The sequence below is a fragment of the Marmota monax genome, unplaced genomic scaffold (genome assembly GCF_021218885.2).
Source record: "Marmota monax isolate L192 unplaced genomic scaffold, Marmota_monax_Labrador192_F-V1.1 WCK01_AAM20220418_F8-fsc00057, whole genome shotgun sequence".
NCBI classification, from domain to species: domain Eukaryota; kingdom Metazoa; phylum Chordata; class Mammalia; order Rodentia; family Sciuridae; genus Marmota; species Marmota monax.
Genome location: NW_026693933.1, coordinates 11926731 through 11940784, shown reverse-complemented (window position 1 = coordinate 11940784; position 14054 = coordinate 11926731). Strand labels below are relative to the sequence as shown.

General features: G+C 40.5%; 1 long non-coding RNA gene across 1 annotated transcript in view; it reads right to left on the bottom strand.

Moving 5' to 3' along the window:
- LOC124106069 (uncharacterized) overlaps positions 1-5672 on the bottom strand; it is a 63954-nt gene extending 58282 nt beyond the window's left edge. The window contains exon 1 of the long non-coding RNA XR_006855976.2: positions 5600-5672. This is a non-coding gene — a long non-coding RNA (uncharacterized LOC124106069). The remainder of the gene's footprint in view (positions 1-5599) is intronic.
- Positions 5673-14054: the final 8382 nt, after the last annotated feature.

Sequence of the window (14054 nt, the reverse complement as noted above, 5' to 3'; positions counted from 1 at the left end):
GAGAAGTGCTAGGAACATTGAACCAGTAACACTTGGATGTAGGTGTTTCTGGTTTGACTGGATGGTGACAAGGTCACTAAGAAAACACACTACAGATAAGGAAAGCCCAGTGTGGGTCTGGGGAGCTGGGGCATGCTGCTTTGTACATGTCAAGTCAGAGGTGTTTGTGGGACACAGGTGAAGATGTTGAGCAGGTGATACCAGCACTCAGAGGAGAGATCTGGGTCAGAGATACAGGTGAGTGAGTCATGGCCCATAAGTGGTTGTTGAAAACATGGGTATGGATGAAGTCTGCCAGCAGAAGTGTATTGCATGACAGGAGAAGGGGACTGAGAACCAAACCCTGGCAAACAGCATTTTTGCAATGGGCACAGGTCAGGAAAAGCAGAGAGTGGCTAGGAGGAAAACCAGGATACAACTGTAGCAAAATAAGGTTTCCAAACATTTGCCCATCCTGGGCTTGACATCCTTTGCTGCTGTTGCCATCTTGTTTTGTTTTTCAGTAGATAGTTTTTCATTAGATAGTTTTGATGGACACAATATTCCAGAGGTAGGTTCCATGGGGAAACTACTTCACACATTCTGAACTTTATTCTTCTAAAAACACAGGCAGCATACCCTGCTGGATCACACTGAACTGGTCAAATAGAATAACCTAAAGCTTTGCAACAATTGATCAACCAATCAATCATTATTGAGCCTGAATGTGCTAAGATTTTATATGCAGGGGTATAAAATCACCATTACTAACCCCTAGAAACATACATTATGGTTAAAGAGATCAGAGACAGATGTATAGATAGGTACAGGTGACCCTGTTCTGGTTGTCAAGATCAAAACTTGCTGCTCCCCAAATCCATGCATACTCTTTCATGTCTACCTGCCTTTACATGTTCTCTTCCCTCCATGTGGGATTCCCTGCTGTCTTGAACCAATTATCAATTCAATGCCTCTCCACTCCAAATTCACCCTTTTTGCCTTCTCTGTGAAAATGAATCTGGGCCCTTGAATGGATCTTTCCTTCGCCAGCTGCCACAATGTTAATCTGTGTGGGTAGAGGGTGCTAGAGAGACATTCAGGAGGCAAGGGGTTTGCTTTGCTGTCTCCTGTGCTTGCTCAGCAGGCTTCTTAGCAGGTTTCCCAGTCCCCAGCTTCTGCAGTACCTAATTGAGAAGCTGCCCTGGCATGCCTTCTCTTCAGACAATTTCATAGCCAAGTACTTCCTGTGAGACACCTTTCCTCATCATCCTGAGGAGGGGAGATTCTGGCAAGTTCCAGGTGGCAAGTTTCACTAGCGTGGCCTCATAGCATCTTCCCTGCCAATTATGAGTCACAATCAGGTCCCCTCTAAGAAGATCAGAATTCCAGACCCACACATTATGGCTGCTCCTTATACCTGATATTCTCATTTTCTTCAGCCCTCTCCTTACTTCTTACCAGATAATACCTTGTTACTAAAATCCCGATATAGGCAATAATTTATATAAAGTTATCCCTGTTCAGATTATAGCACAGTTTTGCTCTCCTGATTGAACCCAGATGATATACTTCCATGATGCTCCTGGCAACCTACTTGAGCAACATTGTTGTACTTTGCCTAGCAACAGGCTCAACAGATACATGTTGAATGCACCTGTAAGTTCATCTTGGCCTTGAATGGGGGTTGTTAAAGGTGTGGCACATAACACAATGTGAACTGATTTATATATTTTTCTATAATAGAGAGGAAAGATTTATACACTTTGAAATTTTCCTACCCTATCATTATTTTCTTAACATTCCCACTCCTATTGCATGCCTCCTGAAAACACCTCAAAGTACATATTTAACTTTCAACAAAAAGTAAATAAAGACTGTCAGATGGGATATTTTAGTTTTCCTAAACCTTTTGAGGCAACTAAAAACATCCATTTTTATAGTGAATACATGAATGAATGAATGAATGAATGGGTGGATGAATTCCACAACTGTTTGGAAATTATTTAGGAGCCAGGTTGGCAAGTGAGCCTCCACTTCTTAGCTTATTAATGATCAGAATCCTAGAAAGGCCAGGATTAGGAGACCCTGGATTTGGTGTCTTAGGGACAGAGGCTGGCCCCCTTGGAGTCCGTTGTCCAGACTGAGTCTTATCAACCCAAACAAGGCATTCTTAACCACGGCTGCCCCCCAACACAGCTCTAACCTGTCACTACACCTGAACTGTCAGAATTATAAGTTCAGAAATATTGTGAAACTTGGGGTCTCACACCCCCCTGTAATTGGCCTCATCTCATGGTACAAAGATGGGGACTGAACAACATTCCTCCAAAGATTTGAGTTGCTATGAAAACCTTAGCAAGAAAATATTTTTAAATTTTTTTAATATCAAACAAACATGTATTTAGTCTAACAGTTTCAAAACCCTGGTTTCCCCATACAGATGGATAATTCTAGTTACCTAAGAAAGTTTGAAAAAACTCTCAAAAAGATTCCAATGAACAGTCTTCTTTTTTTTTTCCCAACGAACAGTCTTCATTTACTTTATTTTAAAAATTAAAACCATGCTTTGTAACACTTCCAAAGAGTATGAAGTAGGAGCAGGAATGTTAAAAAAAGAGAAAGAAAAAAATAATGATAGGGTAGGAAAGTTTCAAAGTGTGGAAATACTTCATGCACATCATAGGAAAATGTATAAATCAATTCATGTTACCCTGGTACCTGAAACACCTTTAACAACCCCAAAACAAAAGCATAAAAATCATTATATGCATACACAGAGACCCACACACACATACACACATACACACACATAACTGTTTGCCTTGCTTCATCTTGCCCACATAGATTTTATATACATATAAATATTTGTATGTGTTCACAAATATACTCCTATCGTATTATTTATCACACTATTTTTTTACCTTTTTTGCTATTTTTTGTTTCTATATTCTTCCCTCAGTTTCTCCCATCTGCAGAATGTTGTATATAAAGATTGAAAAAGTTAACATTCATAAAGTTTTTGGCAGAGTGCCAAACCTAAATTAAGCAATATTTTAGAGTTAAAAAAATAAACTGAGCAGGAATAAATTTTAACTATGGAAGCAAAGGGCTTGCAAACTGAAAACTACAAAACATTGCTTAAAGAAATTAAAGATATAAATAAGTGGAAGACATTCTGTGTTCATGAATTGGAAGATTTAATATTGTTAAAATGTCAATACCATTCAAAGTAATCTATAGATACAATGCAATCCTTATCAAAATCTCAACAACCTTTTTTGCAGAAATAGAAAAAAAACACCCTAAATTGTATATGGAGTCTCAAGGGACCCTAAAGTTCTAAAACAATGTTGATAAGAAAAATAAAATTGGGGCTCTCCCCTTTCCTGATGTTAAAACTTGCTGCAAAACCACACTAATGGAAACAAAGTGGCACCAGCAGAAAAACAGAACAAGGGGGAGAGACTAAGGAGTCAAAAATAAACCTTGACATACATGGTCAAATTATCTTCAAGAAGGGTACTGAGTTCATTTGATGGTGAAAAGTTGGTTTGTTTGTTTGTCTGTTTTTCTTTCAATAAATGGTGCTGGGAAAACTGGATATTCACATGCAAAGTAGGATCCTTACCTTACACTGTTTACAAAAATCAACTCAGAATGGAGCAAAGATCCAAACATAAAAGCTAAAGCTATAAAACACTTTAGAAGAACACTCGGGGGAGCCAGGTGTGGTGGCCCACGCCTGTAATCTCAGTGGCTCAGGAAGGTGAGCCAGGAGGATAGTGAGTTCAAAGCCAGCCTCAGTAAAATCGAGGTGCTAAGCAACTCAGAGAGACCCTGTCTCTAAATAAATACAAAATAGAGATGGGGATGTGGCTCAGTGCCCCTGAGTTCCATCCCTGGTACCCCCAGCCCAAAGAAAGAATCACATAGGGGGAATGCTTCATGACATTGAAGTTGGCTATGATTTCTTTCTTGGATATAAAACTAAAAGCACAGGAAACAAAAGAAAAAAAAAACAGATTAATAGGATCTCATCAAAATTAAAAGATTGTGTGTATATAAGGACACTATCATAAGAATGAAACGGTAGTTTACGGAATGGGAAAAATATTTGCAGATAACATATCTGATAGGGAATTAATATCTACCATATATAAAGAACTCCTACAACTTAACAACAACAAAAAAAACCTATCTTAACATGAGGAAAGGTTAAAAGTACAGAGTTTCAGTTTGTGATGATGGAGATGGACAGAGGTGATGGTTGTGCAATAATGTACTCAATGCCATTGAATTGTAGACTTAAACATGGTCAAAACAGTAAGTTTTATGTTATGCATATTTTATCACAGTAAAATAAATCTGAAAAGTAATAAAAATAAATTAAAAACAGGAAATTGAGTATTTCTTATGTTCCAAGTGCTGCTCTAAATGCTTTTCATGTGTTCTTCGAGTTGATCCTCTCAGCAGTCCTATGAAACAAGTATTATTATCCCCATTCTACAGATGAGAAATGGAGGTCAGAGCTTTTAAGTGTTTTTCCTATGGAAGTGAGAAGAGTAAGCAGTAGAGTTGGGAGAGGGAACCCAAAGAGTCAGGCTCTTGAATCAACCTTAAGTCACTGCCAACACAAAAGAAAGGCCAGCTACCTCCCTGTCAAGAGGAGAAAGGTCTCTTTAAGCATTCTATGAGAAAAGGCCTGAGGGAACTTGTGTTCTCTAAAGACACCTGGCAATTACTTGACCCTTCATTCAGCTACAAATTCTTTGAAGTTTCTTTTAAAATAGAGTAACTAATGCTGTGGGTGAATCATTTACTAGAATACCTGTACAATCAGGGTTTGAGGAAAATTCTAGATTGAAAATTCCAAAATGTTAATGTTTTACCAATGTGTAGGCTGGTTTGCAATCTATTATTAAATAGTAATATCCTAGTCTTTAATCTATTAGTAAATCAAACTAATATATTATTAATTAATAGTATGCTGTGTTTCTCTCTCTCTCTCTCTCCCCCTCTCTCTCATCACAAAGGACCTGTAAAATATTTATTGAGCGTTTGTTCTAAGCTCTTTGCATGTATTATTTAATCCTGACACCATCTCCAATTTATTGCCAAGATATTGTCCAATGTTGAATAGCAAGTCCTTGGAGAGTTGTGAGTCACACCAGTTTCGTCCAGATCCTTCCTAAAAACTAACTTGCCCATGACCTTGGGAAATTCCCTTCCCCATCAGGTGGGCTCCTTTCTCCTCCTCTGTCAAATGAAGGAACTGGGCCAGATGTAGGAGGTTCATTCCAGCTTGAGCACCATCTAGTTCCTCCTCCTTGCACACAAAATGATCTTCCACCAGGGCTTCCCAGAGGGCATCCACCAACACCAAGCAGAGCAAGGCAGAAACCACAGTGATGACCTTGAGATGTTTCGCTGCTCTGCCCTCCTCACTCAGCCTCCACTCTTCACCACTCTTCACCGCACTAACCTATTAACCTCCAGTTACCTAGGAGTCTCAACCAACTTTACAAGGTCTCCTCCACCCTCAATGACCCAACAAGTAAAAGCCACAGATAAAAAGATTTGAGATCCAGGAGGAGAATAGCCTTCTTGATATTTTACTTACACTTTTCTCTTTCTTCCCCTGGAGTCACAGAACTTCTGGTTTATGAATTTCCTAACAGGCTTAGGCAGTGATGTACTGGTAAATATTTAACCATCAGGCCTGGGTGTGTGTGGGAATCTCGATTGGAAGCATTTTCTGAGTTCTATAGTTTATCTGTTCCCACCGTGGCTGATATCACCTACCAAAGCAAAGTCACTCATCAGGAGATTGGAAAGAGATTGGGAACCAGGAGGAGCTGGCACCAGGATACCATGGAATCTGGATCAGTGATCTTTAAGCCTTGCAGCCTGAAGTATTGTTAAATGCATTTATTCATTGATACAATGAACTTTCAAAAAAGTATACTTGGAATATGAACGTGTTCCTAAAAAATAGCTACTTTTTTCAAATAAAACCCCTATTGAGCTTATTACAAATTGTTATTTTTCCAAGATTTTCTCAGATGTTTCTTGGGACAGGACAGGTGAAATGATGACTTTCCTATTCTCAAATAAATGACTTATCCAAATCACATGCTATAACTACTTCTTCTGGGTCAACAAATTCTCAGAACATTCTAAGCATTGGGGAAAATGGCATCAGAGTAGCTTTGACTAATAAAAAACCCAAATCTGCTTATTGTTGAAGGTTTACAAAACCAATGCAAGAAAAAAAATCACCTCTGTAAAATGCTAACCTTGACATACACCTTCTATACTACTTTTTCTCTGCATTGTTATATTCAAGATACATGTGGAATGGAAAAAACATGGCCTCTTTGCTTGGATTCAAATCCAAGTTTCACCACTTATTTGGTATGTAATCTTGGGCAAATGACTTAACTTCTCTGTGTTTTGGTTTCTTCACTGTAAAATGGGATTTACGATAATAATAATAGCAGCTATTGAGAAGATTGAGCAAATATACATTCAATATCCAGAACAAGATACAAAATTCTATCTAAGTGTTATCAGTTATTATCATCCAACACAATCAAGGATTTTTTAAATATTTTCCAGACATCTTCCCAACAAGATCGTGTAGTCCTGACATCTTTTTTGCAGTTCCCCACAATGCCTTGCACATGGTATGACTTTAATAAATTCTTGCTAAGTAAGCAAATGAAGCCAAGAATTGATTAAACACAATTGATCAATGTGACTCCAAAACATCCAGTGCTACAAATAAACTATTCTGTCTGTCTTCAGGATCTTGAGCATACTTTAAGTCTCTACCAGTCCTTCTGAAGCTAAGGAAGACACTAATGAATATGGACATGGAGTAATTTGTCAAAGTTATCAACATACATTTATGTTCAGTAATGTTTACTTAATATAAACAAGAAAAAAATGAAAACAACAAAATAGTCTAAATGTTCATCGGCCAAGGAGAAGTTGAATAAAGTTGAATATCTCATGTAACCATGAGATATTTATGCTTTCTATAAGTATTTAATCACATGAAAAAAGCAGGCCCTACTTGTAGTAAGTAGGAAAAAGTGGCATATAAAGTTGTGTAAACAATATAACACCAATGTTTGTTTTTCAAAAACATGTTTGCATAAAAAGAAAAATTAAAAGAGACTTAACAAGAACTATACCAAAAAACTCATTAATAGCTTAACTCTGATGGGTGGGATTGAAGGTGATTTTTAAATTTTTTTTCTTCTTTATATACTTCTATGTTTTCTAGTTTTTCTAAAAAGGATAAAAAGAATAGAATTGCTATTAAGCAAAATAGATCTGACCTTGAAATTGGTGTCTCAGGAACAAAACTGTGTGTCCCTCTATGCATATAGATTCACAGTGTAACCACCTCTGTGGATCTGCTTCATCACCTATCCACACACCTGCCCAGTCTGAGATTCACAGCCAACAATCCCCATTCCATTCCCAAATTCCCAAAGTATCCCCAAACTGACCTTACAGCATAATCCATGTGTTGCAAATATGACACCAACATCATGCTACTTGGAAAGACCAATGATTGTCTTAATTTTTCACCCTTTTCAAATATCTGGCATTGGGCAAATATACAGCCAAGTTCATGTAGACATATCTCAGCTATTAAAAACCAAGCACATTTGTGTTATCTCCTGCTCTTGACGTGCCTGATACAAGGGAAGCGTGATTGAGAATCTTACCCATAAGGCTGAATAAATACATCTTTTGAAATAGGCCACAGGAAAACCCCCAATTGGATTTGGGTGATATATATTAAAATCAGCCAAATTTGGGTAAAGTCAATCTCAATTTAATGAAATGCAAATTCTATAATATTTGTTTTTAAGGAAAGTCATTTTATTACTTTCAAATCCACAGGGACTCAAGGTATAATATTGTGAGTCTAAGCCAAGGTAGAAAGTACATAATAGGCCCCTGCTTTTAGGAATAGGTAAGAATTGTTTATAAGAGCCTATTAATCAACTATGATTTTGTCCTTCTGATGTGTTTAAAGACAACTTATTTGAGATAATAAAAACAAAGCTAATTATTCCCTTAAGTAATACAATTTGCTCAGTCTTATTTTCATTCTAAATTTGCTTACATCAGCTCCACAAAACAATCTTGGGCCAAAGCCCACCTAGGTCATCATCAATGTCAAACAGCTGGCTAAATCAATAAGATTCTGTAGTACAGCTAAAAGATGGAGAAGGAGGACAAGGAAGAAGAACTGGAGGGGGAGGAGTTGGAGCTGGAGTTGAAGAAAGAGGTTGTTAACCAAATATAGCTAGAGAAATGCAGGTATTTCCATTCGATCTACCCTTGCTGAAGGACCAAGCAGAAGTTCTACTTTCATTCATGAAAAAGAATCTCATAAACCTTGGACACTTCACTGGATGGGATCAGCCCCGAGAGAAAAGAGACAGGACAGCGGGTTGGCAGTTCCAGAGACACTTTAGAGGAAGAAATTGCTAAAACTAAGGAATATTTTAGTATGGACAGAAATGTATTCTCTCAGGTGTTCAGTTGATAACTTCATGGAGGTCTGGGATTGTAGCTCAGTGGTAGAGCACTTGCCTAGCATGTGTGAGGCTCTGGGTTTGATCCCCAATACAGGGGGGAAAAAATTGTGGCAATAATATTTACCTAGCATTTGTTTAAACACCCAATTCTCAATCTCTGCTTTTTGTTCATTTTTCTCTTCATTCTTTTCTTTTAGGGGAAGGGGTACAGGGATTGAACTCAGAGGCACTCGGCCACTAAGCCATATCCCCAGCCCTATTTTGTATTTTATTTAGAGACAGGGTCTCACTGAGTTGCTTAATGCCTCGCCATTGCTGAAGCTGGCTTTGAACTCATGATCCTCATGCCTCAGCCTCCCGAGCTGGGATTACGGCATGCGCCACTCTTTATTCTTATTTTGATTGCCTTCCCCAATTAGAATGAAAGCTTCAGGAAGAAGTGGATTTTGTTTGGTTTTGTTTTATTTTTTGCTGTACAAAGTTAGAATGTGCCAGAACATTGGAGGTGGTACCAAAAAAATAAAAATAAAAATTGTTGACTGACTCAAGCTCCCTCATAATCAAGGAGGATGCGCCTTAGTGAAAGTCTATGGTAAAACAGAAAAGCACTGGATTCCGATTTCAAATTAAGTGGCACTTTGCTTGGTTCGTAGCAGACACTCCTTGCCCATTTTTAGTGTGGACAGCTGGGTGGAGGATCAACAAATATGATAGTGGTAATTCTTCTTATCTGTAAAATAGGCTAGTTGTTTGTTAACAACTAGCATTGACATTTGAGTGGTTCCGGAATTCTTCCTTTAGTAGATGTAGAAAAAAACTGGAACAAGGCAGTGAGAATCCTAGCAGTATAAAACAAAGAAAGAAATCATTTAAACTTTGGTGGAAATGAGAGGAGACAGGAATTGGGCAGAAGTGTATGTTTTTATTCTGTCTAGCAGTGCTGCCAAGTCAAGGCGTGTGAGCAAAGAGACAGGAGAGGGCTACAGCAGGTAACCCAGTGCTGGCTTGCAATGAGATGTCCATGAAAACCAGCTTTCAGTTTCACTCCAATGGCCTCCTTGAACAGAGAAACAGTCATCTGTCAGGTGAGGTAGCAAAAACTCTGCACAGTCACCCTGGTCTCTGCTGGCAGGATCTTGGTTCTGGTCCTTGAGACTCAAGGGCAAGTAGCTTGTTGGCTCGTCCTGCTACAAGAGATGGAGCCTTTGCTGCACAGGTGGCCTCTTCTTGGGCCTCACAGGCTAAGCTTTTGGACTTGCAAGGTAGGTAGCTTGGTGAAACCTGGATCCTTGAGAACACAACACCATCTTCTTTGAGCTGGGAGTTGGGGGCAGGCCAGGATACCTCTGACCAGGTTCACTTTGGGTCCAGATATCTTGGGGAGCTGATGCTCTTGAAAGTGTTTCTGACACTGGAAAGTAAATCTGAGTAGAAAGAGGTAACTAGAATTGGTGCAGGGGACTTTGGCTACCAGACATTCTTGGATGGCCAGTCCCTTTCCTGGTGGCTGTGTCCTAAGAAGATAGGTCAGCATGAAGAGCAGAAGGAAACCACAGGCCAGCATTGGGGTGGGACTTTGGCCCCTTCAATAGCAGCAGGCAGGTTTTGGAAGATGTTCCAGGACCCAGAGACACAGCTCCTCCTGAAGACATCAAAAATACCCGCTGGAAGGTAACTGGGGTCACCTGACTGAGAATCGAATTTTCTTCCTGTTGTTGCTGACTTGGTTGTGGGAATCTCAACCGAATGCTGTGGTATGCTTAAGAAAATTACCTTGTTTGGGGACCTTAGTCACCCTGGCATCAACTAAGTGATTCAAGAGGCAAATTCTTTTCCTACCAACAAGAGACCATCAGGCTTCCATGGGACAGCCACCATTTCTGTGAATGTGAATTGCTCTAAGTCTCTGTGGCTGCAGGGCCTAGACCGTGGGAGACTAGACGGTGGACAACCTTGAAAATCAAGCCTTTGTATCTGGAGCTGATAGAAAACACCAAGAGTGCCTTTCCCCCAGGCCATTATTAGCACAAACTCTCCTCTGGTAGGAGATGGTGTTCTTGCCTCTGTCTATAGGGATGGTAAGGCTGCACAGATGTCCTAAATACAGAAAGGAGCAGAGAACAGCCTGCTTGTTGGCTGATTTCCTACTTACAGTGCGGCTCTCAACAGGAAGGTGCAACTCTTGATAACCCACATGCAAAACAACTCTTGCTGAGATGTGGCAGATCTATGATTCCAAGTATAAGTATCCTCCCTATGCCTTTGTATGATTGTTATTCTAGGGAAACAGTTCTTGGTAATGAACATACTACCCTCATGTTCACAAGATCACCTCTGGCCTCTAGTCTCCTTAGTTGTTAGAATCTTAACTCCTAGGAGCAGTGGTTGGCACTGTTAGTAAACCAGATAAGGCAAACAAAGGGAAAATATGGTTTAGGGAGGAAAGATCTGGAAACTGCTTTCAAAGGAAGAATGAATATGATTCCATGTCTTACTAACCTTATTGCTCAGAAATACTACTGAGAGTCAGAACAAGGAGAAGAGGGGGTCCAGAGCAGGTTCTGGGCAGGGTGCAGCTGGGGCGAATCTCAGTTGGGAGTGGGGTTGGGGGATACAGTTGACCACATCCCTGGATGTCTCCCATCCCATGAAAGGAGATGTGACCAAGGCACTAGAGTTGAGGTACTAGTGCAGAAGGGATTCAGGGTCTCCACCAGACTGTGGGTGATAACATGGTCCCTCCTTTGTCCCTTCCCACAGCTCATTCTGGGTTACCAGGAGAAGTGGTAAACTGCCCTTATCATGTCATAAACTCAGCCAAGCTTTCCTCCCACTATGCCTACATCCCAGGGTCCCAAACTGTTGGGTCCCCTAAAAGAGCCACTATTTACTGACATTGCCTAAGTGCTAGAATAATGTTCAGCACACACCAGGTGCTTAAAAAAAAAGATGTGGAACAAATATGCTCATTGATCTCTTCCTGTGCTAGTCATTATGCTGAGTTTTACATGATATTTCATTTATTTTTTCACAGGACCCTTGTAAGATAAATATCAACTTAGTTTCGGGTGATGAAACAGAGACTGAGAATGTTAAACAAATTTTTTATGGACCTATCACCTGGTATAACAGGAAATTGAGTCTGCTCCCACCCCCGTCATCAAACACTGAACTCTTAAACAATTATGTTGCTTTTTTGTTCCATCATACACTGTGGGTAGGATCTAGAACCAGAACACCCGAAGGAAGGAAAGACAGAAAGTGAGCTGGCTTTTTGCAATCCCTCCCTGGTAATGGCCTCTTGGAACTGGGACGAGGGCCCAGGGACCCAGAGAGGCATGTTATGGCTGGTCTCCAGCTGGATGACCTGTTTCCTTAAGATTCTCAGTCAAAGTTTTCCCCGTCCTCCTGCCTCTCAGCCTTATCTTTCAGGGTAATTGGGTTGGGAGGAGTGATCTGTGGAAGTAAAATTTCAAATTAAGTTTCTCAGGTGGAAGATAGTGTCATAGATGGCACCTTATTATTTCATTTACAAGTTATTGTTGTTTTTTAAATCCAGGATGGTTGCATACAGCTGCTTTTGAAGTTTGGTCACTAGGCCTCCAATGTGAACACTGAGTATGTGTGTGTGTGTGTGTGTGTGTGTTCCTTCAAGATAGATTAGCTAAAACTATCCACCTGGAATCATGTTAGCAGAGCTTTCAAATGGATGTCCCTGTGGAGCAAGAGGCTTCAGCGTGCACCAGCTAACACCATTGTTGAATGGAGATGTCCTAGCAGAAGACACCGTCCCTCCTGGTACTCAACTGTGAGTCTCCACTAAATCAAGTGTCCTTTCAGTTTTCCAGAAAAGCTAGCTCAAGATCCAATCCACCAGCCTTTGTAGGCTGGATAATCCAAACAAGAGGGTGTAGGCCAGGAAGGGCCGGGAACTAGAGCACTCCCCAAAACTGTCCAGCTTATTCATGTCCTTCAGCCAACCAGAAGTGAGTCCCACGAGAGGCCAGGGAAAGGTGCTGTGGAGAGTGTAAAAACACCAAGCTGCTGCCCTCTACACCTTTTCGTCCAGTAAGGGAGACGACTTACACACAACCAGTGAGCCACCAGACAGGCCTGGACTAGAAGTGTACAAGAACTGGCGACATTGTCCCAGGCTGGCTGACTGGGAAAGATTGAAGGAGACGTGGAAGGCACTCAATGCCTTGCAAAATGACTTAGAAGGGTGGAGAAGGAGAAGCACCAGGGAGGAGTGGGGACATGTTTACGTGTGACAAGAGAACGCTCAATTATCTGTCATTCATCCCAATCTGAATACTGAGGCGTGCCATAGGCTGGTTTGGCAAACCCTGCCTGCAACTCCCGAGCACATAGGCATTCCTGGTTTTGTCTTCAGGACATCGCATGCCCACAGCTGCACAGCAGAAGCTGTCCTGTCTGGTAAGCCAAGTGCTGGCCCAAGCCACCAGCGGACTCTGACCTGCGACGTGAGAAACCTCTGTGGTTTGGCCAGTCCTTCACACAAGTAGTTTCGTGATCAGAGCCCAAATTTAAATTGGCTCAAGTTTGAGGTTCCCAAACCCCACCCTTCACCAGCAATCTTTTTTCTCTAAGTGTCTCAGAGGTCCTTTCATTAGCCACCGCTTACCCTGACATAGCAACCACAGAGCTCCCTAAATTTGGATTATTATGGCCCTTACCACTGTCCCCAACTGGTCCTTAGACTAACTCATTCACTAAAAGTTGTGAAAATGTGAACTCTTTGACCCACGCATTCCATTCCTTAAAATTTATCATTGACCAATTTTTCTCTTCTTTCCATTCTTTTGTTTGTTCGTCTAATGTGTACCAGGACTCTTTCAGGTGGCTGGGACTGCTTGGTATAAAGAAGCCGGAAACTCAAGGCTCTGAATAGAGCCTGTGCTCTTTGGTTTGCTCCTGAATTCAGGCTGTTTTTTTCTCTTTGGCGAGACATATCTGTAATACTCTCAGAGAATACATAATCACCGTGTCATGGTATAGACGAGAGGTTGAGTAGGAGGAATTATTTCTAATGTTCCTCTAATGTTCTATCTATAAGTACAGTTGACAACAACTAACTGAATATTTTTAAATAGTAGAGAGAATTTTGAACATTTCCAACACAAAGAAATGACATGTCTGAGGTGACAGATATGCCTGCTTCCTTGATCTGATCATTACACATTGTGTACATACATCGAAATGTCACACTGTACCCCATAAGTATGTACAATTACTATATATCAATGCATAATATTTTTAAAAAATTCCATTGACCATGATGCAGACACAAAAGGACATTTACAGAGAGAATAGAAAAAAAGGAAATTGTTCCAGATTGGAACTTTTAAAATGACACATCATTTCTCACAAGCCTCAGGGATGAGATGGGGTGTGGATGCCTAGCAGAGAGAGAAATGGACAGTTTATCTATGCATGACGTGAGAACCTTTATGTACCCAACATCCACACCCTCCTCTATTCACCCAAGGA